General features: G+C 61.0%; 1 protein-coding gene across 2 annotated transcripts in view; it reads left to right on the top strand.

Annotated features, from left to right (window-relative positions):
* TAFA5 (TAFA chemokine like family member 5) overlaps window positions 1-19,321 on the top strand; it is a 175,660-nt gene that overhangs the window by 111,581 nt on the left and 44,758 nt on the right. The gene's annotated exons all lie outside the window — the stretch shown is intronic.

Here is a 19,321-nt window from a genome sequence, read left to right as displayed (position 1 = left end):
TCCCGGATGGATCGTCGTGACCCCAGCGAGCTGGGCTAAGCCCCCGCATCCCGTGTGTCTGCCGCTCCTGTAACTCGAGGCGGCCGGAGGGCCTTCTGGTGCCTTCTGGCTGACGTTGATGGATTCTTCCCAGCCGGGAGGGAGGCAGGGACGGGGAGGCGCAGGCCTGGCGGGAGCTCACGGCCCCGCTCCCCTCCACTCTGCTCGTTAGCTCTGCGCGCCTACCAGGGAGTCGGGTCGGAACTGATTACTAATTGAATCCGGGTCTGCTCATCCGAAACCGCGTCCGCACCCCTCTCCTGCGAGCTCCCCGCGCCTCAGGAGCTGGGTCCCAGAGACCCAAATTAAACCCGGCCGTTTGCAGCGGAGGCCACGCAAACCAGTTAGCTGGCATTTTTTTGCACAGTGGGCATTTCCAGGCTGCCATCTAATTTAATTTTTGCTTTTCTGTTTGCTTGCTCTGTGTGCATAATAAGTTTCCTCACCTGTGGATTGTGTCAGTGAAGAGGAAACTCGCTTTGCATGTGTGTGTGGTGGGGGGTGGAACTGGAGGTCCATGTGAGCAGGGCTTAAACTGGGAGGAAGGGCTTGTGTTGACCCTCCCCCCACCCCGGGTTCAGTAAACATGGGGCCTTGAAATACCAGAGCCCAGCTGCCTCTGTTCACTGATTTGTTAGATCATCCATTCATTCACCACTCACTCAGAGAAGGCGTTTGCTCCTGGAGGGAGGGGGCTGGAAGGGAGATTGACTCTTGGGGTACCCAGGACCTAGTACGTGTGGTGCTGGGGCGCTGGGTTCAGGCTGTGGGACCCCAGAGTGCAGCCATCTCTTCCTGCGTGCGACCTTGGCAGAGCTGCATCTCCACGGGAACATGTGAGCAGGGTACTGAAGGATGGACAGGAGCTCACCGGGAGAGCATCTCTGTGTGAAAGGAGAGGCTGGTGGTCAGACGGGCGCCCGGCCGTGTCTCACAGCCTGAACTGTTTCCCAACAAACTGAAACCACCCCACCCCGAATCCTGAATCCAGGTGACCCAGTGCCCCCGCCTGGGGTCGCTCCCACTCATGGAACCGTCAGGGAGGGAGGTTCTCAAGCAGACAAACCCACCGTCCCTGCAGATACAGAGCTGCACCCCCCACCCTCTGGTGGGCGCCTCCTCCCGCAGCCCTGCTGCTCCCGGAGGCTCCGGGGGCCCCGCCCCCCGGCAGGTTCCCCGATGCCCCCGCAGCACCCCTGGGAGGACCAAGGCCGCGTCCCCAAGCCGCACCCCACCCAGCACACAGCAGGCTGTCCATCCACGAGCAGCCCACCTCCCTGAACTGGCCTCTTTCCTTATAAAGAGAGGTCCTCCCCGCACCGGCTGAATTCTCCTGAAACTCTTTTGAAATGAATCAAAGCAGGGGAAGCCGCGTGGTGCCCGGGCCGGGCGCGGGCAGGGGGGCAGCGGAGGTGCTTCCAGAGCCGCGCTGCCTCGGCCGTGCAGGGAGGCGAGGGCAGAGCCTCAGGCGGGCCCGGCGGAGACACCGGAGCCTTGTGGGCGGCGGGGGGCAGGCCTGTTACGAGGGCCACCGCGGCCCTCAGCAGGAGGTTGTAGCCGGGGCTGGCGCGGCCTGGAGAGGGTCCCCAGCCAGGCTCTCCAAAGGCCCTGCAGGGGCCCTTGGCCGGGCTGCTGCCCGCCACACCTGCCAGGAGCCCGCCTGTCCGCCAGGCACCACGCCCTGTGTTCCCGAGCAGGGGCCGGATGCCTCCAGGCCACGTCGTGGGCCTTTCCTTCCTGGGGGGCCCCGGCCTTGTGCACGCTCACCTGCCGTGCCTGCGTGTGCCTCCGCGGGTCTGGGTAGAGCGTCACAGCCCCGCGGATGGGAGGGCCGCTGGGGCTCCGAGGCCTGCGCTCGGTGGCTGTTCCAGCCTCGGCCACCACCCGTGCCCGCTGGCACCCTTCCCGGCAGTTTAAAGGCTCGAGGGTCCAGACGTGGCCTTGGGGGCCCTGCACAGTCAGCGTGGCGTGCGGAGGCGGGCTTGGAGGGGTCTGGGCCCAGACGGCTGCTGTGGTTCGGGATCAGGTGAAGACCCAGGAGAAGCTTCCGGATGGAGCCCTAGGAGGCTCCTCATGGGTACATGCAAGGAGTCAAGGGTCCAGAAATGAACCCTCACGGCACTCTAGCTGCTTTTCAACAAGGGCGCCAAGACCGCTCAACGGGGAATGAGACGTCTTTTCAGCAGGCGGCACTGGGACACCCGGATTTGCACATGCAGAAGAATGAAGTCAGCTGCCTGCCCCACGCCACGTATGCAGACGACCTCAAGGTGGATTAGAGTCCTCGGTGCTCACGGGCTAAGACGTCAGAACTTGTAGCAGGAAACAGCGAACTCTGTGACCTTGGGTTTCGCAAAAGATCCTTACGTAGGACGCCAGGAGCACAAGCAGCAGGGGAAGATCGATTAGATGAGACTTCATCCCAGCGAAAAGCTTTGGGGCGTCAGGGGACACCATGGAGAAAGCAAAAAGACAGTCCACGGAATGGTAAAAAAACATTTGCAAATTGTGGATCGGATAAGGGACATTTATCCAGAGCATATAAAGAACTCCTACCACTCAAAAATGAGCAAACACTTAACACAATTTTTTTGAAAATTGTCAGAGGACCTGAGTAGACAGTTCTTCAAAGAAGATGGACATGAATAGCTAATAAGTCCCTGAAAAGACGCCAGCCACCGTGAGTCAGCAGGAACCCGCACGTCAAACCCACAATGAGATGCCCCGCACACCCCACAGCGTGGCTGCAGTCGGGCCTCAGATGATCGCAAGTGTTGCCAAGGATGTGGGTAATCAGAGCCTCATACACCAGTGCCGTGAGGTGACGGGAAGCAGCTGCTTCGGAAGAATGGTCCTGATTAAACAAGAGCTGTCCTGTGAGCTGACAGCCCCACTCTCAGGGGAATCCCAGTTCTTTCTCCAGGAGGAATGAAAACACACCTCCCCTGTGTCGACTGCAGAAGGTACAGCCGTGATGGTTGTGAGTTGAGTTTTATTTGGGGCAAATGAGGACTGCAGCCTGGGAGACAGGCCCTCAGTTAGCTCCTAGAGGCCATTCGTTCCAGAGAGGCAGAGGGGAAGGTCAGTATTTGTGTGATTTTGGTGAAAGGGGGAGTACATGCGATCAAGCACATATTTTTTGCAGAAGGTTTCTGCTGGTCACGAAGAGCAGGCGTCACCAGGAAGGATTACAGTGCTTTTCTAGATACAAGGCGATGCAAGAATTGGGCTCATAAAACCTCCTGAAAACACCCTAACCATCCGAGACCTGTTCTGCCAGTTTTTTCCAGGAGGCAGAGCACCCCATTCCTGATCTCCGCCCTGAGCTCCTTTTGGGGAGTGCGGAAGGTCAGCAGCTGCAGGTGCTCACAGTTTAATCCTTGTGGAGGTAGATGACAAATGCCTGTTTGTAGCTGGCGGCGCAAAAACTTGTCCACACGCATTCACAGCAGCCTTCGCCACAACGGACGGAAGGCGGAAACAGCCCGCCTGGGAAAACGGGTCAGCTGAACACAGGGTGTCCATAAATGGTTCTATTGAGCCGTGGGAAAGAATGAGAAGTGTCACACCCTCGGCGTGGACACACCTGGGAAGCGTGGCGCTCAGTGAGGAAGCCAGACCCCAAGGGCACAGGGTGTGTGATTCCACGCACGTGGAGTTTCCAGAACAGGCCGATTCGGAGGCACAAGGGGCCGGCCAGTGGCTGCGGGGGGCTGGGGAGTGACAGGTGAGGGAACGGGGTTTCTTTTGGGGGCTTGCGGGGGGTGAAAGTGTTAGTCACTCAGTCATGTCCGACTCTTTGCTGCCCTGTGGAGTCCATGACGTCCTCCATCCCGTGGGATTCTCCAGGCAAGAATACTGCAGTGCGTTGCCATTCCCTTCTACAGGGGACCTTGGACCCAGGGATCGGACCTGGATTGCAGACAGATTCTTTACTGTCTGCACCACCAGGCCTAAAACTGGTGTGGTGGACACACAGCTCCGCACACGCCGAGACTGCTGAGGGTGTGTGCTTTTGAGACGGGAACTGTAAGATGTGTGAATCCCCCCACCACACGTGAACAGAGTAGATGAGGAGGGCGAGCTGGGAAGGGGGTGCCTGGCAGACTTGTACCACGGTGCAGGACTGGCACCACCAACATGCTGAGAGGCAAGGGTCAGGGGTGAGGACGAGGGCTGGGCTGCAGCCCGGCTGGGTTGGAACTCAGGTTGGAGAAGGTCTGACAGGGGAGGCGAGTGTAGACCACGGTTCCTTAAACTGAAGGCAGGGCCCAGCATCTGTCTTGCAGGATGTGGTAAAAATCACGTAACTAGGAAACAAACTTGCAGAGAGTGTTCAAGTCCAAGTGTGCTCTGTGCTAGAACAGGTCCAGCGGAGCCTGGGTGGCCCCTCCCTGTCACACCGGCCCCCTGTGTGAAGAGCAGTGTGGTCAGCGCCCCCTGATCACGGCCCCTGAAGGGGCAGGAAGCCGGGACGGGGCTGAGATGCTCAGAAGCAAAAGGGAAGCAAACGTGAGGCCACTTAGATGCGGGTGAAGAAGTGGGGAGCCAAGAAAGACAGAGAAGCCAGGAGTGGCTGGGAATCCCCAGGAAAAGCCTGGGAGTGGGGCCAGGGCCGCCTCAGGGAGGAGGCAGAGGCCCAGCGGGAGGCCCGTACCTGGGAGGCCAGAGTGACCCCGGGTTCTCCATCAGGCTGGAGCCTTGGCGTTTCAGCCCCAACCCTCGATCACCTCGCTTCTCCCTGGTGTCCATGCAGGAGCGCTCGGGTGGGGCCCAGAGGCAGAGGCTTGAGGTGAGAGGAGGGGGCATCACAGGGCAGCACAAGCCTGATGGAGGCTGAACCGGGCAGAGGTGGCAGGGAAAATCCAGGAAGGCCTCCTGGAGGAGCTGGGCCCTGTGACCCAGGGAGGCGGCCACGCTCCATGGCCCTGACTGTGCTAGACTCCCAGAGGTCCTGTGACAGGAGGCGTGCATGAGTGGCCACCCCGCCTCCACGGCCATCCCGGCGCAGACCCCTGACCCGCTCTCTCTGAAGGGGACGTGCAGAGTGGACAGCAGGCCCCCGTCTCGGGGGACAGCTGTTGTGTCTTTTAGCACTTAGATAAGTGAGTTCTGGTGTGCATTTAAAGCCTGCACGTGCGTTTTATGCCGCTGTGTGGCCTCCAGCGGGCTGGCTAAGCTCTCCGAGCTGTGGGCAGGTGGACAGCAGAGGTGAGCAAAGGCCCAGTCCCGCTGGGCTCCGGCCCCGCCCAGCGCTTCCTCACCAGGGCCGCCTGCCCTCTGGCACCCGTGAGCCCCGCCCCATGCTGTGCCCGCAGGCTGGCAGTGACCGTGAGGGCCGTCTGCTGAATGCTCAGAAGTGTTGTGAGCTGACTGCCCCACACAGCCATTATCACAAAGTAGGTTATTTAAATTTACCTGTACATAAATGATACTAAAAAGAAAGATACCAAAGAAAGATGTTCACCTTAAGACTCTAAAAAGAAAGAACAGTCTAAACCCAAATCAAGTAGAAGGAAGAAAATAATAAAAATTAGAATGGAAATAAATGAAATAGAATAGGAAGAAACCCAGTGGACATCAACTAAACCAAAGTTAATTATTTGAAAGGTAAACAAAAATATCAAAATTTTATTTTTAACTAGTCTGATCAGAGAGAGAAAAAGGCTTAAGTTGCGAATTGGGAAACAGCTGAACTGCCGACACATCAGGTGACTCGGGTGAAATGGAAGCTCGGATGAAATGGACACCTTCCTGAAAAGACAAAAACTGACTCAAGAGGAAATGGAAAGTCTGTGTAGACAAGACAGTGAGGTAATCACCCAATAGCATCTCAGCAAGAAATGCCCAGGATCAGATGGTGCCACTGCTGAATTCTACCTGAACTTCAGACCAGAATTCGTGTCAATTTCTCTCAAACTCTCCCAACAAAAATATAAGCGGAAACACTTCTTGTCTTGCTCCATGAAGCTGGGTTTACCCTGAGAGCAAAAGTATGAGGGAAAGACTTGATAAAGAGACTGCAGCGGGCGTCTCAGGTGACTCAGTGGTAAAGAATCTGCCTGTCAATACAGGAGACGTGGGTTCAGTCCCTGGGTCGGGCAGATCCCCTGGAGAAGGAAATGACAACTGGCTCCAATATTCTTGCCTGGAGAATCCCATGGACGGAGGAGCCTGGTGGGCTACAGTTCACAGGGTCACAAAGAGTCAGACACGACTGAGTGACTAAATAACAGACCTTGTAGATATATATTCAGAAACCCTCCACAAAACACTAGCGAACCGTGTCCAAAAGCATAGGAAAAAGACTATACATCGTGACCACATGTGATTTATCTCAAGGATGCAAGCATGGCTCAACATAACAAACCAGCAGCTGTGGTATTTGGTTTCTTTTTTTTTTTTTGGTGTAACCTTATTTCATATTCAAAAAATGAAAATTGTTGATATTTGGTATTGATAGAATAAAGATCAAAAGTCCCATGCCATGCCAATAGTCGCAGAAAAAGCACTTCACAAAATCAAACATCCTTCCAGGATAAAAACACTGAGCAAGCTGGAAACAAAAGGGAACGTCTCACATGATGCAGGACATCTGTGAAAGCCATCAGGGGGCTTCACGTTCGGCGGGAAGACTGGGTGCATCTGCCCTCAAATGAGGAGCAAGACTAGGACGTCTGCTCTGTCCGTGGTATCTGGCTTCGTCCTGCAGGCCTCACCGGGGTGGCTGGACAAGAAACGTAAATAAAAGTCGCCCTGATTGGAAAGGGAGAAGCAAAGCTGTCTATTCACAGACCATGTGACCTTTTACAAAGAAAATCTGAAGGAATCCACACACACACACACACACACACACTTAAAAGTAATAAGAGTTTGGCGTGGTCACAGGGTACAAGGTGAGGTTACAAAACAATGGAATGTGTCTGCAATGAAATACGCTGCAGTGAACACTCTGAAAATGATCTCAGGGAAACAGTTCCATTTACGGGAGCCTCAGAAAGTGAAATACTCAAAAATAAATTCAATGGAAGTGCCAGACTCTTGCACCGAAAGCTATAAAACAGAGCTAATAACGCTGCCTCCCTCATCTTATACATTTTCATCAGCGTTTGAGGATAATCAGCACGTAGAGAAGAAAGATCTTTGCAACATCTTGGAGGAAATTCTCTCCAGGAGCAGGCGACGCTGTGTCCTGGCGAGCGGTGGGAGCCCTGGTGCTCTGATTGCGGGCGCACTTGCCACACTATTCAGGGAACGGCGCCGGGGTGGGGTCTGCCGCAGTTGACAGATCTGCAGGCCGCCTCCTTCCTGCCCAGCTCCTGCAGCTCAGGGTCGTCACAGACCCTCGTCCTCGTGGTGGGAGAGGGGGGCAGGAGAGCCTGGTACCCTGGGCTCGCCCAGGTCCCCAGGGAGCCCCCAGGCCCTGCCCAGGATGCTGGGGGAAGGCCCACCGCCCTGAGGTGTCTGAGTCTCTGTCTCCCCCGGGGAAGGAGGGTGAAGTGGGTCCTCAGCTCTGGAGCCCCCTAACTCTGGATGGACATTCAATCTGGATGTTTTTCAGCACCCCCGAAGCCAAGTTACGGTTGACATGGGGGTGACAGAGCTTTGTAAGCAGTTCCTAAGGCCAGCATGCCTGGGCCTCAGAAGGGTATCAGGTCCTTGCTGAAAGCTTTAAATGAATCACTGGTTTAATTTCCACAAACACCCACGGAGAGAAGCAATGTCCTCCACCCGCCTTTAAAGACCGAAGACTGGGCCATCTGGGGGATGGAGCTTGCCCTGCGTGGTCAGCTGCATCGTAGGGGCACCAGGGTTTCAGAGGCACCAGGGAAGTCACAATTACCCCTGGCAAACACCCCAGCAGGGCTGAGCGGGTCCAGTCCTGGGTGCAGAGTAAGAATGGCCCAGGCTGGCGGCCTCATCGAGGACCCGGGGAGATGGGACAAAGGGTCCTGACCTACCCCGAGAGGCTTGGAGGGGGCATGAGACCCCAGGGGAGGGAACCAGGGACTCAGGCTGCAGCGATCAAGGAAGGCTTCCTGGAAGAGGTGACACCAGCACTCATCACGGGGCCGCAGCTCTCAGGAGCAGGCGGGTGTCGGTGGGCAGCACATCCAGGGCGCTCGCCGGCTGCTAGGCCGTGAATACTGTCATGAACACAGTCTCTTGGAGCCGTGCCCCGCAGAGCCTGTGGCTGAGGGTCCCCCTTCCTTCCTGGCGTGGTGGCTGCAGAGGGAAGAGGCAGTGACCCCGCCTGCTGCCCACGCCTTGCCCACATGCCCAGCAGAGGGTCACACCAGCGCTCAGCCTGGTGACCGGGGCTGGCTTCAGCCTTGGTCCATCGCCCAGCTCTGGGTCCCTGCCTCGGGGTACCCCAGCCACCATGAGGCCTTGCCTGGGGTCGACCTTAAGGAGGGGCAGAGTGGACGCCGCCCAGCCTGCCATCCTAGTCGCATCCAGGCTGAGTCCGAGGGTGGGTCGTGGGAGCTGGACGCCGAGGGTCCCATCTCTCCCAGGGAGAGTCCCACCCCTCCCAGGGGGGCCAGCCCTTTCCCCGGGAGCCCGGCTTCCATAGAGCAGTGGACCCAGGCGCCGTTCCAGTTACAGGGCAGGACTTGGCCAAGAAGTGCGGGTGTGGGGGCCCCTCTGGGAGGGAGCTGGGCCTGCCCCCCAGCGGCCTGGGCGGAGCCTGGGGACTCCCTGCGGACCTGGGCAGGGCCCAGTGTCACAGGGATCTCAGTTCAGAGAGGTGTCCGTGCTGACTGGGGAGACCTGGGCTTGGCCTGAGCAGTGTCGTCTCCCCCCAGCTGTGGGCGGGGGAGCAGGTGGTCTCCAGGGGCCTGGAGGCAGGCTCGGGGAGCTCCCCTGGCTGGTGGGGAGAGGTGCAAGGTCAGCAGGGAGGCGGCTCAGGACGGAGATCTGCCGCTGGCCTGGTAGCCTGACTCCAGGTGGTGACTGCCACTCAGAGCCCGGCGCGGAGGGCTGGGGGGCCAGTGTCCCCTTCCCGCCCCCTGCGGCTGGCGGCACAGCAAGGAGGCCCCTGGTCAGCGAGCCACAGACGCGAGTCAAGTTCTCCCTTTAACTGTTCAGTGGCTTGGCAGGACCAGGCCGAGTCGGCCTGTCTGATGGGCGAGAAGGGGCCCGGGGCCTGGGGGTCGGAGGGGCCTCGGGAGGGATGTGGGCCCCCAGGGCAGGCGCCCGGGGCGGGCGGTCCTCTGGGTCGGCCAGAGGGGTCCCGCCTGTGCTTCAGCCGCACTTTGTTTGGCTTTACACTCACCTTGTTGAGTGTCCTCAGCTGACACTTGAGCAGCTGAGCTGACTCAGCTTTCATCCGGAACACGACGCTCACGTGCTGGGTCCACAGCTTGGGGGGCAGGGTGCCGCCCCTGAGAGTCAGAGCCGCCGGGCCCCAGGGGGCTGAAATACCCGAGTCCTCGCAGGTCCCGAGCCCAGCTGCCCGTGTGACCTTCCTTGACGCTCACCTCCACCCTGAGCACCGGGGTCCCTCCCGTGTGGACCTGTGACAACAGCTGGTACCTGGCGGTCAGAGTTCCCCAGGGGGCAGCAAACCAGAGGTGCAGGTGTGTGTGTAAAGAGATGCTTCCCCTTTAACCGTGAGTGCGCCTGGGGAGCCTGAACAGTGGACGGGGTGTCCCAAGGCCAGGGAGCAGTGAACGCGGCCCCTTCTCCTGCGAGGGCTCCTCTCCAGCACCTAAGGAATCTGTGTCTGTACAGTTACAAATGCATAAATGTGCCTGGGTAACAAGTGCAGAAAAGATTCCATAACCTTGTGTAGGATTTGGAAGTCCCAAACCAGTGTTTATTCTTTAAAAAAAAAAAAAAAAAAACACTTTGAGACGAACATACACACAGGCTTGCACACAACTGGCCAGCCGGGACTGGGTGCTTCTCCCCGACAGCGGTCTTTCCCTCCACCTCCCATCCCTAGCGTCCCATCCTCTGGAGCCTCCCACGAAAAGAACCAGGCAGGAGGTAGACCTTTGTGTATGGCTTTGTTCACTCACCATGTCTGTGAGCTTGACCCTGTTGTGTGGAGTAATATTTTGTTATTTTACTGCTGTGTAGAATTTCATTGCATCATTATACCGTAATTTGTCTGTTTCAATGAAGACGGGTGTTTGGGTTATTTTGAATTTTTCATCATTATTGGTACAGCAGCTGTGAACACGTGTGTGTGTCTTGGTAAGGTGCACACTCATATATCGTGGGCATATATACCCAGTGTGTGCACCCAGACGTGTCAGGGATGCCGGTCACTTATAGTAGGTACAGCCGAAGTGCTTCTCGAAGTGCTTCCCATTGGACCCGCCTCCAGCCACGCAGTCAAGCTGCCTCTGCCCTGTGTCCTCGTCAGCACTTGTTCCTGTGGGTCTTTTTACTTTCGCCATCCTCCGGGGTGTAGGTGGTGTCTCGCTTTGGAGCTGACACGCGTCTCTCTGCTGAGCAGCGATGGTGAGCGTGATTCCTCAGGCTTGCTGAGCAGCTGGTTCCCAGCAGCTCTTTTCTTTATTCTGCATCCGACTCCTGCCTTGAGGGCTTGTCCTGCTAACATCTTCTCCCAGCCTGGCGTGGTCAACCGGCTTCCCGTGTGTCCACCCACCATGAGGATGTGGGTCTGTGATGTCCCTGAGCTGCAAGAGGGGGGCAGGGTGGAGGCGGCCTGCAGATCTGTGGATGGTGCAGACCCCCACCCAGGACTGTTCCCCGCACAGTGCCACAGGTGTCCAGCAATTGGGACACGGGTGCTCCCAGGCAATTTCTGGATGAACAGAAATTCCTGTTTTAGGCAGGTCTCTTTTGCCGGTCTCTCCTCTTAGGCCATGTGCTTTGCAGGTTGGGGGCTGGTGCCTCATGTCTTTCTACGAGCTCTGCCGTCCACATCACACCTGTGGGTGTGTGAACACTTCTCATTGATGTTTTATGTGGTCTCAGATGGAGCTCAGATTTCAGTTCCAGTGTCACTGCTGAAAAGTTCTAGTCTTTGGAACTCGTGGTAATATTATGTGAAGTTCTAAAACATGATTCTGAAGCAGAGTGGAAGAGCTGGGTCATGCCTCTGATTGTATTGCACCTCGTTAGCTAAACGTCTCTTGCGGTCTGATCACTGGGAGCAGGGGCTCAGGTCACACGTGCGTCCCTGTGTGTCCTCCCCTCTCCCCGCACCCAGAGCGCTCACAAACCCATGGCACCTCTGTGTCCTTCTCCACCTTGATGAGCATCTCAGGGTGAAATCCACGGGAGGGAGTGATGGGCCCGCCGCTCGTTCCCCAGAGAGTCCTGGCCTGTGGGTCCTCCCCTGGGGGTGCAGGGCCAGGCTCTACGGGGTGAGGTGCTGGCCACGTAGAGGGACCCTGGCCTGGCAGTCTTGCACTCTTGGTGTGAAGGCAGGACAGACAGACAGGCAGAGAGCGGGGTCTGGCTTGTTCCTCCATCCTGGGCCGTCGACCTGGGGCCACGCTGCACCCACAGGCGGGGGACGGTCTCTTCTGACTGTGTGGTCTGGTGGCTGGCGAGGACCCGGAGCTGGGCGCTCCAGGCTGTGCACTCCGAGGGGACAGGTCTCTCCTCCCACTGAGGATCGGGCCACGTGTCTTCTTCCACATCATCTGGGCTGAAGCCGGTGTTGTTCCTTCGTCTATTTTTAGAGAAGTTTTCGGTTTACTGAACAATAGAGCAACAAGTACAGAGTGTTCCCAGCTCCCCCAAACCCCCCTTATTGGCATTAAGAATAGTATTGCTAGTGCCTTTGCTCCGATTGAGGAGCTGGTAGAGAGAGACTGTCATTAACCCAAGTCCACATTTGTATCAGGCGGGTTTTGCCAAATAGTTCATGTCAGGGACCCACGGGGACGGCATCGGCCACAATGGTCGCTCTGCCCTGGAGCTTGCTGTCGGAGCAAGCTGGGACCCCTCCACACTCTGGGGTGTGTTCCCCAAGACGGGGGTCCCTGTGGCAGGTGGAAGGAAGCTTGCACCTACTGAGATGGGCACCGTCCCCCTGGAGGTCCTCAGGAAGGCAGGTAAGAGGCCACTTCTTCCCTTTGACGCCAGGAAGCCGGGGCGATGGAAGGCAATGAGCTGACCTAGTCTGTGTCCCCGAGGGCAGCCCACCCTCCCAGCTCCCAGGCCCCATGGAGGAGCCAGCCTCGCAGGAGCTGCTGATTCTGGGGCTGAGCTGTCAGGCCAGGGCTGGAGCCGGACACCACGACAGGGGGACCCGGTGCGTCCAGAGACCCTACTGAGCGTCTGCCAGCCCCCCGGGGCGGGCGGTGGGGCCTGGCCCCCTGCCCCTCGCCCAGAGCACCCACTGTGGCCCGTGCCCAGGTGCTGCCAAGCCGGTTTGGGAAAAAGTCTCCAGGCTGCAGAGACCCCTGGGCCAGCTGCTCCCGGAGAAGCTTCTGTCCACACTGGCAGCCTGTCTGTCTGGGAATGCCCACTGGGGCCCTGAGCACTGGGAGCCAGTGGGCAGCAGGGCAGAGCCGCTGTGCCCGCCCAGAAGGGCGGGGGTGCCCGGAAGGCGGGTGCATGGGGCAGAAGCTGGTTGCCCCATGAGGAGCTTGGAGGACGGAGCCCCGGACTGGCGTCCTGTGTGTGCAACCGGGTTCCAGTAGTCCAGGGCCCGAGCGGGCCAACTTGGGAGCAAGAATCGCCCCTTCCTGGCCCGGTTACCGCCCCCAGATGGCAAAATTCTCCAGGAGACATGCCCATACTGCAGGAGGAGGGCCCGCAGCCCGAGAGTCAGGAGGCGAGAGAAGAGATTGGAAAACTTCTAACACAATTGCGTTTCCTGAAATAGCTGTGCCCGTGCTGGTGACGTGCCTGCCGCCGTATTGGTTCTGACACGGGGGCCGCGCGTGAGCAGCGTCGTCCCGCTGACCCCCGCCCGGCCCGGCCGCTCTGTCCTGTTGACGCTGTTACCTCGCGGGCTCTGCTGGGAGGGCGACGCTCGTCAGCATGCCAGCACTGCATTATAACTCGCTGCCCGCTTAATTCAATTTCCCTTCTGTTCTGACTCCACTGACAAAAGTAATCGGCTTCTGGCTGCCAGGGCCACAGAGTCTCCTCCGAGAGCTGGGTCTCCAGGTGCCCTGAGGTCCTGGTCTGGGGGCTGCACCCCGTCCTCCTTGACCTTGTCCTTGGGATCGGCCGAGCCCACGGCACCCTGACTCCTAGCCCCAGTAAGTCCCGACTTTAACCTTAATGGATGAACGGAGCTGAAGGTCTAATTGGGCGTAGGTTCATCTGCAAAACCCTTGAGAAAGGAGAGTGGGACCCACTGCTCAGCCCCCGGGACCTTACCTGGCCAGAACCCAGAGACCGGTTCAGGCCGCAGGCACCTAGGGTCCCTGACTGAAGCCCAGTCACGTTCCTCCAGGAGATCTAGTCGTTCTGGGAAGGGCGGTGTGCCTCTGTCTCCCTCCTGGTGACCTTCGCCCAGCGCCACCCTGAGCAGAGCAGGCAGCGTGCCCTCAGGCTGACCTGGGTCACGGTCACCGCCCATGAGCCTCAGGTCACCTCTGGAGGGAGCATCTGTGACCTGCCCCAGGCCAGCAGGGTCCCCAAGGCTCCGCCTGGCAGATTCCTTGGAAACGAACCCACAAGACGGTGTCCTTCTGGCGCCCCTCCCAGGGGTCAGCTGGTACTGCAGCCTCTTTGTCTGAACACGCGTGGTTCAGGGCACAGGACTGCGGCACCTTCTCGGAGCAGCTGCTGGGGGGTGATGAATCCCTTGCCCTAGGCCACCTCCCCCGCCCCGGTCCTGTCCCCCCCAGCCCCCTCCCCCGGTCCTGTCCCCCCCCCAGCCCCCTCCCCTGGTCCTGTCCCCCCCAGCCCCCTCCCCTGGTCCTGTCCCCCCAGCCATCTCCCCTGGTCCTGTCCCCCCCCAGCCCGCTCCCCTGGTCCTGTCCCCCTCAGCCCCCTCCCTGGTCCTGTCCCCCTCAGCCCCCTCCCCTGGTCCTCTCCCCCCCAGCCCCCTCCCCCGGTCCTGTCCCCCCCCAGCCCCCTCCCCCGGTCCTGTTCCCCCCAGCCCCCTCCCTCGGTCCTGTTCCCCCCCAGCCCCCTCCCCTGGTCCTGCCCCCCCCCCGCCCCTTCCCCCTGGTCCTGTTCCCCCCCAGCCCCCTCCCCTGGTCCTGTCCCCCCGCCCCAGCCCCCTCCCTCGGTCCTGTCCCCCCCAGCCCCCTCCCTCGGTCCTGTCCCCCCCAGCCCCCTCCCTCGGTCCTGTCCCCCCCAGCCCCCTCCCCCGGTCCTGTCCCCCCCAGCCCCCTCCCCTGGTCCTGTCCCCCCCAGCCCGCTCCCCTGGTCCTGTCCCCCCCAGCCCCCTCCCCCGGTCCTGTCCCCCCCAGCCCCCTCCCCTGGTCCTGTCCCCCCCAGCCCCCTCCCCTGGTCCTGTCCCCCCCAGCCCGCTCCCCTGGTCCTGTCCCCCCCAGCCCCCTCCCCCGGTCCTGTCCCCCCCAGCCCCCTCCCCCGGTCCTGTCCCCCCCCAGCCCCCTCCCCTGGTCCTGTCCCCCCCAGCCCCCTCCCCCGGTCCTGTCCCCCCGCCCCAGCCCCCTCCCCTGGTCCTGTCCCCCCCAGCCCCCTCCCCCGGTCCTGTCCCCCCGCCCCAGCCCCCTCCCCCGGTCCTGTCCCCCCCCAGCCCCCTTCCCCGGTCCTGTTCCCCCCAGCCCCCTCCCTCGGTCCTGTTCCCCCCCAGCCCCCTCCCCCGGTCCTGTCCCCCCGCCCCAGCCCCCTCCCTCGGTCCTGTCCCCCCCAGCCCCCTCCCTCGGTCCTGTCCCCCCCAGCCCCCTCCCCTGGCCCTGTTCCCCCCCAGCCCCCTCCCCTGGTCCTGTCCCCCCGCCCCAGCCCCCTCCCTCGGTCCTGTCCCCCCCAGCCCCCTCCCCCGGTCCTGTCCCCCCCAGCCCCCTCCCCCGGTCCTGACCCCCCCAGCCCCCTCCCCCGGTCCTGTCCCCCCCAGCCCCCTCCCCCGGTCCTGTACCCCCAGCCCCCTCCCCCGGTCCTGTCCCCCCCAGCCCCCTCCCCCGGTCCTGACCCCCCCAGCCCCCTCCCCCGGTCCTGTCCCCCCCAGCCCCCTCCCCCGGTCCTGTCCCCCCCAGCCCCCTCCCCTGGTCCTGTCCCCCCCAGCCCCCTCCCCTGGTCCTGACCCCCCCAGCCCCCTCCCCCGGTCCTGTCCCCCCCAGCCCCCTCCCCCGGTCCTGTCCCCCCCAGCCCCCTCCCCTGGTCCTGTCCCCCCCAGCCCCCTCCCCTGGTCCTGACGCCCCCAGCCCCCTCCCCTGGTCCTGCCCCCCCCGCCCCTTCCCCCTGGTCCTGTTCTCCCCCAACCCCCTCCCCTGGTCCTGTCCCCCCCAGCCCCCTCCCCTGGTCCTGTCCCCCCCAGCCCCCTCCCCTGGTCCTGCCCCCCCCCGCCCCTTCCCCCTGGTCCTGCCCCCCCCAGCCCCCTCCCCTGGTCCTGACCCCCCCAGCCCCCTCCCCTGGTCCTGTCCCCCCAGCCCCCTCCCCTGGTCCTGTCCCCCTAGCCCCCTCCCTCGGTCCTGTTTCCCCCCAGCCCCCTCCCCTGGTCCTGTTCCCCCCAGCCCCCTCCCCTGGTCCTGTCCCCCCAGCCCCCTCCCCTGGTCCTGTCCCCCTAGCCCCCTCCCTCGGTCCTGTTTCCCCCCAGCCCCCTCCCCCGGTCCTGTTCCCCCCAGCCCCCTTCCCCGGTCCTGTCCCCCCCAGCCCCCTCCCCCGGTCCTGTCCCCCCCAGCCCCCTCCCCCAGTCCTGTCCCCCCCAGCCCCCTCGCCCGGTCCTGTTCCCCCCAGCCCCCTCCCCTGGTCCTGTCCTCCCAGCCCCCTCCCTCGGTCCTGTCCCCCCCAGCCCCCTCCCTCGGTCCTGCCCCCCCCAGCCCCCTCCCCTGGTCCTGTCCCCCCCAGCCCCTTCCCCTGGTCCTGCCCCCCCCCCCGCCCTCTCCCCAGGTCCTGTTCCCCTGCTCAGCCCCCTCCCCCCATCCTGTCCCCCCCAGCCCCCTCCCCTGGTCCTGTCCCCCGCCAGCCCCCTCCCCTGGTCCTGCCCCCCCCCCAGCCCTTTCCCCTGGTCCTGCCCCCCCCAGCCCTCTCCCCCGGTCCTGTCCCCCTGCTCAGCCCCCTCCCCCCATCCTGTCCCCCGCAACCCTCAGCCCCCTCCCCCAGCCCTGTTTCTCCTGGCCTTTGCACAAGGGGGAGTCCCTGCCCACCGGTGACCAAATAGCAGGGCCTCAGGGAGCTCAGGTTTTCAGCCAGATCTTGCAGACCCCCAGGCAAGCTGCGTCCTGCCCGAGCTGGCCTCTGCATCCAGTTTGTTGGGAATGCAGGATCCTGACCTCTGGCCCCTGCTCCATCTGCCAGGCTGCCCTGGTCAGCGGCCCAAGCCTGTGCGAGTCAGGCAAAGATGAAGGATGGCCTTGAGGGGCTGGACGCCCCGCCTCTGGCCTTGGACTGTTCATTCATTCCTCTCGGAGGGGGCAGCTCCAGGCTCTGAATGTGCCCTCGGACCAGCCACCCTCAATCCCATAATTGGTTGCTAATCGCTGTGCACTTCTCAGGGTGGTCTTCCTTGATTGTGGCTTTTTCGATAAATAAATGTCGTATTGGTTACAGTCCGTTATGCAGGGCGGTGTTGCCTTGCATGGGGCATCTTGATTAGGCTCGCAGAGATGTCTGGAGCTCTCTTTAATGGAGGGTTTTGTTGGAGGAGGGCTCCGTGGACAGACCACTTAGAAGCTGCTGGGAGACCCGTCCAGTGCACACGTGATAAACATGCCCAAGTGAGCTCTGTCCACCTTCAGTGGCCGCTGTCAGCACAGATCCAGAAGAGTGCTGGCTGAGGGCAGCCCCCTGTCCCAGTCTGGCCCTGCAGAGGAACCTCGAGAGGCGAGAAGGGAGGGGAGTCTGCCGGGGGTGGCCGGGCCGGGACAGGACCGCGGTCAAAGCTCCCGGCAGGACGGAGCCACTTCGGAGCCCCTGGGTAACGACCGTGCAGACTTGCCAGCTCATCAGGAGTAGAGAATGTGGGGCCGGGGCATTTTGTCACGGTCCTGACGGCAAGGAGGCACCTCCCATGCCGAGGGAGGGAGGTTTTACGTGATGGAGACGGTGATTAACAGCAGCTTCTTCGCAGCGGACTTTACGGGCCTCTGGTGACTGTCCTGGGTCATAAATACAACGGGAAAGCACCATTTCCAGAGGCTGGGACAGCTGGTCCTGACTTATCTGTTCAGATGAAAACCCTAAACCCCGGGGAGTCAGACTGTCATCACACATTACCCGTAAAGTAGGGGCCCAGGGAACATCACCTGCTGGTGTCCAGTGGGAAACGCCGGAGAGCTTCCGTGTCCCAGGGATGCGGTGAGCCAGGGAGGACCAGAGCCTGCTATTCGGTCACACTGCTTACATCTGGAGGTTGATATGTCTGTGATGCAGAAGCTGGGGGAGCCGTAGCCTTGGTGACATGACCATGACCAAGTCCTCCCCGGCCAGGCTCCCCAAGGAATGAGCCAAGTGGGAGGAAGCTCAGCAGGGAGGTGGGCCCGACCTCGAGCTCCTCCCCGCCATCCGCTCACCGCTGCAGGGCCACCCTCTCGTCCTGAACTGGAGACCTGAGCACCCAGGGCACCTCTGGCAAGGCCCCCTTTCTCCTCTCCTGGACCTGAGGTGCTCTGCTGAGGAGCACAGAAGTCTGCAGCTGGACAGGGAGGGGGCTGCCGGGCTCGTGACCACAGCGGGCGGGAGCTCCACTCCTGCAGGGGGCTCAGGATGTCCAACCCACCCGAGCAGGGGGCACGAGGCCTTCGGGGTCTGTGCTGACTCTGCTCTCAGGACAGAGTGGCGTCCAGGAGGACCTGCGGTCCGTGGGATGACCCTACGGCACACCCCACACGGGCAGGCGTGTTTGTCAGGGAACCACCCAGGCCCCCAAGTTCCATGAGACCCATAAGTACCCTGGACGCATAGGACCTATGACGGGGGTCCCTCCCCGAGCATCGCTGTGTCCTGGAGCCAGCCGCACCTGCGACTCACTCTTGGCTCCTGCAGCCCTGGCCAGGCTCGCAGGAAGAAAAAGAAGCTGCCTGTTTACAAGACTCTAATGATCTCTGATGACCAGGGGGTGAGCCCAGAGTGTGATGCGGTCCCTTGGGTTCCGTCGTGATTCTTGCAGAGTAACCGTGTGTCTCTGAAGAGACTCCTAAGCCTCCTGAGTCTGCTTTCCCATCCATCAAGTGGGTAGAGGGCCCGCTTCAAGGACCAGAAGTGGCATGACTGGGGTGGTGATTGTCAGTCTGGGCTCACCTGAAAACCTTCGCCCGTGAATTTCCCTCCCCAGACCTCGACCGCAAACACTCCTGTTCTTCACCTGTGTTTCCGCACTCGGTTATCAGGCCGTGACTGATGGACCCGGGAAGGGTTGGTCTGTGGACCTATGCTGCCTGCACTGGCCTGTGAAACGACCATCCCCTTGAACACTTATCTTTAAAACTAGCTCTGCGTGTTAATTATTTGTGGTAGGTCATTTGGACAGAAGAAGAAGATGGAGATGTTCCTTTCATACCCCCCCCCAAAATACCGCTGTTAGCTCTTTTGAAAATGCTTGTATTCCTCGTGTATCAGGGAACAAAACCCACGTGTGGGAGACGCGGCTGCGAGTCAGGTACGTGTCTCCTGCAAATGTGGCTTGTGCTGGGTGCTGTCTTGGCTGGTGCAGAATCGCAGCTCAGGTTCACTTCCTTGTGGGGCTCCCAAGGCTTTGCCCACGTCCACAGGGCCGCTCACACCTTCAGTGGCTGGGCGTCCTTTGTCTGTGCCCGCCCACGCCCGGGGCACCCTTCCTCCCCTCCCTCCCAGAGCCTTTTGAAACTTTCCTTGGAATTTCTGCATTCAGAGGCATCCCTGGGTTACAGCCCGTGGTGCCGACACTCGGCGGGCCCTTGGAGACTCCAGATGTGCTGGGGAAACGTTTGTATATCTCTGATCACCCCCAGCCCCGTCTCCGCCTTGCTCCTTCCTGTTGCTTGCTCTCAGCGTTGAGAAGCTCAGCTCCCAGGCACGGGGGTGTTTGAGAAGGTCTAGAGACCCGGGCGCTTGCAGTGCCCTCTGTCCTTCCTGCCTTCTGTGCTCATGATGCCGCTTCCAGCTCCTGAGGGCGCTGCTGTTGTGACCTTGCTTCCTCGTCGCCAAAGTCCACTCTCCTTTCACGTGAGCCGTGTCCATCCATGTGACTCTGAGGGGTCCTTCGAGATGGGCCGACCGTGGCCTCTGCTCT

Source organism: Dama dama, chromosome 22 (genome assembly GCF_033118175.1).
Source record: "Dama dama isolate Ldn47 chromosome 22, ASM3311817v1, whole genome shotgun sequence".
NCBI classification, from domain to species: domain Eukaryota; kingdom Metazoa; phylum Chordata; class Mammalia; order Artiodactyla; family Cervidae; genus Dama; species Dama dama.
Note: the sequence above shows the minus strand (reverse complement) of the source record. Positions and strands in the feature narration are given on the sequence as shown.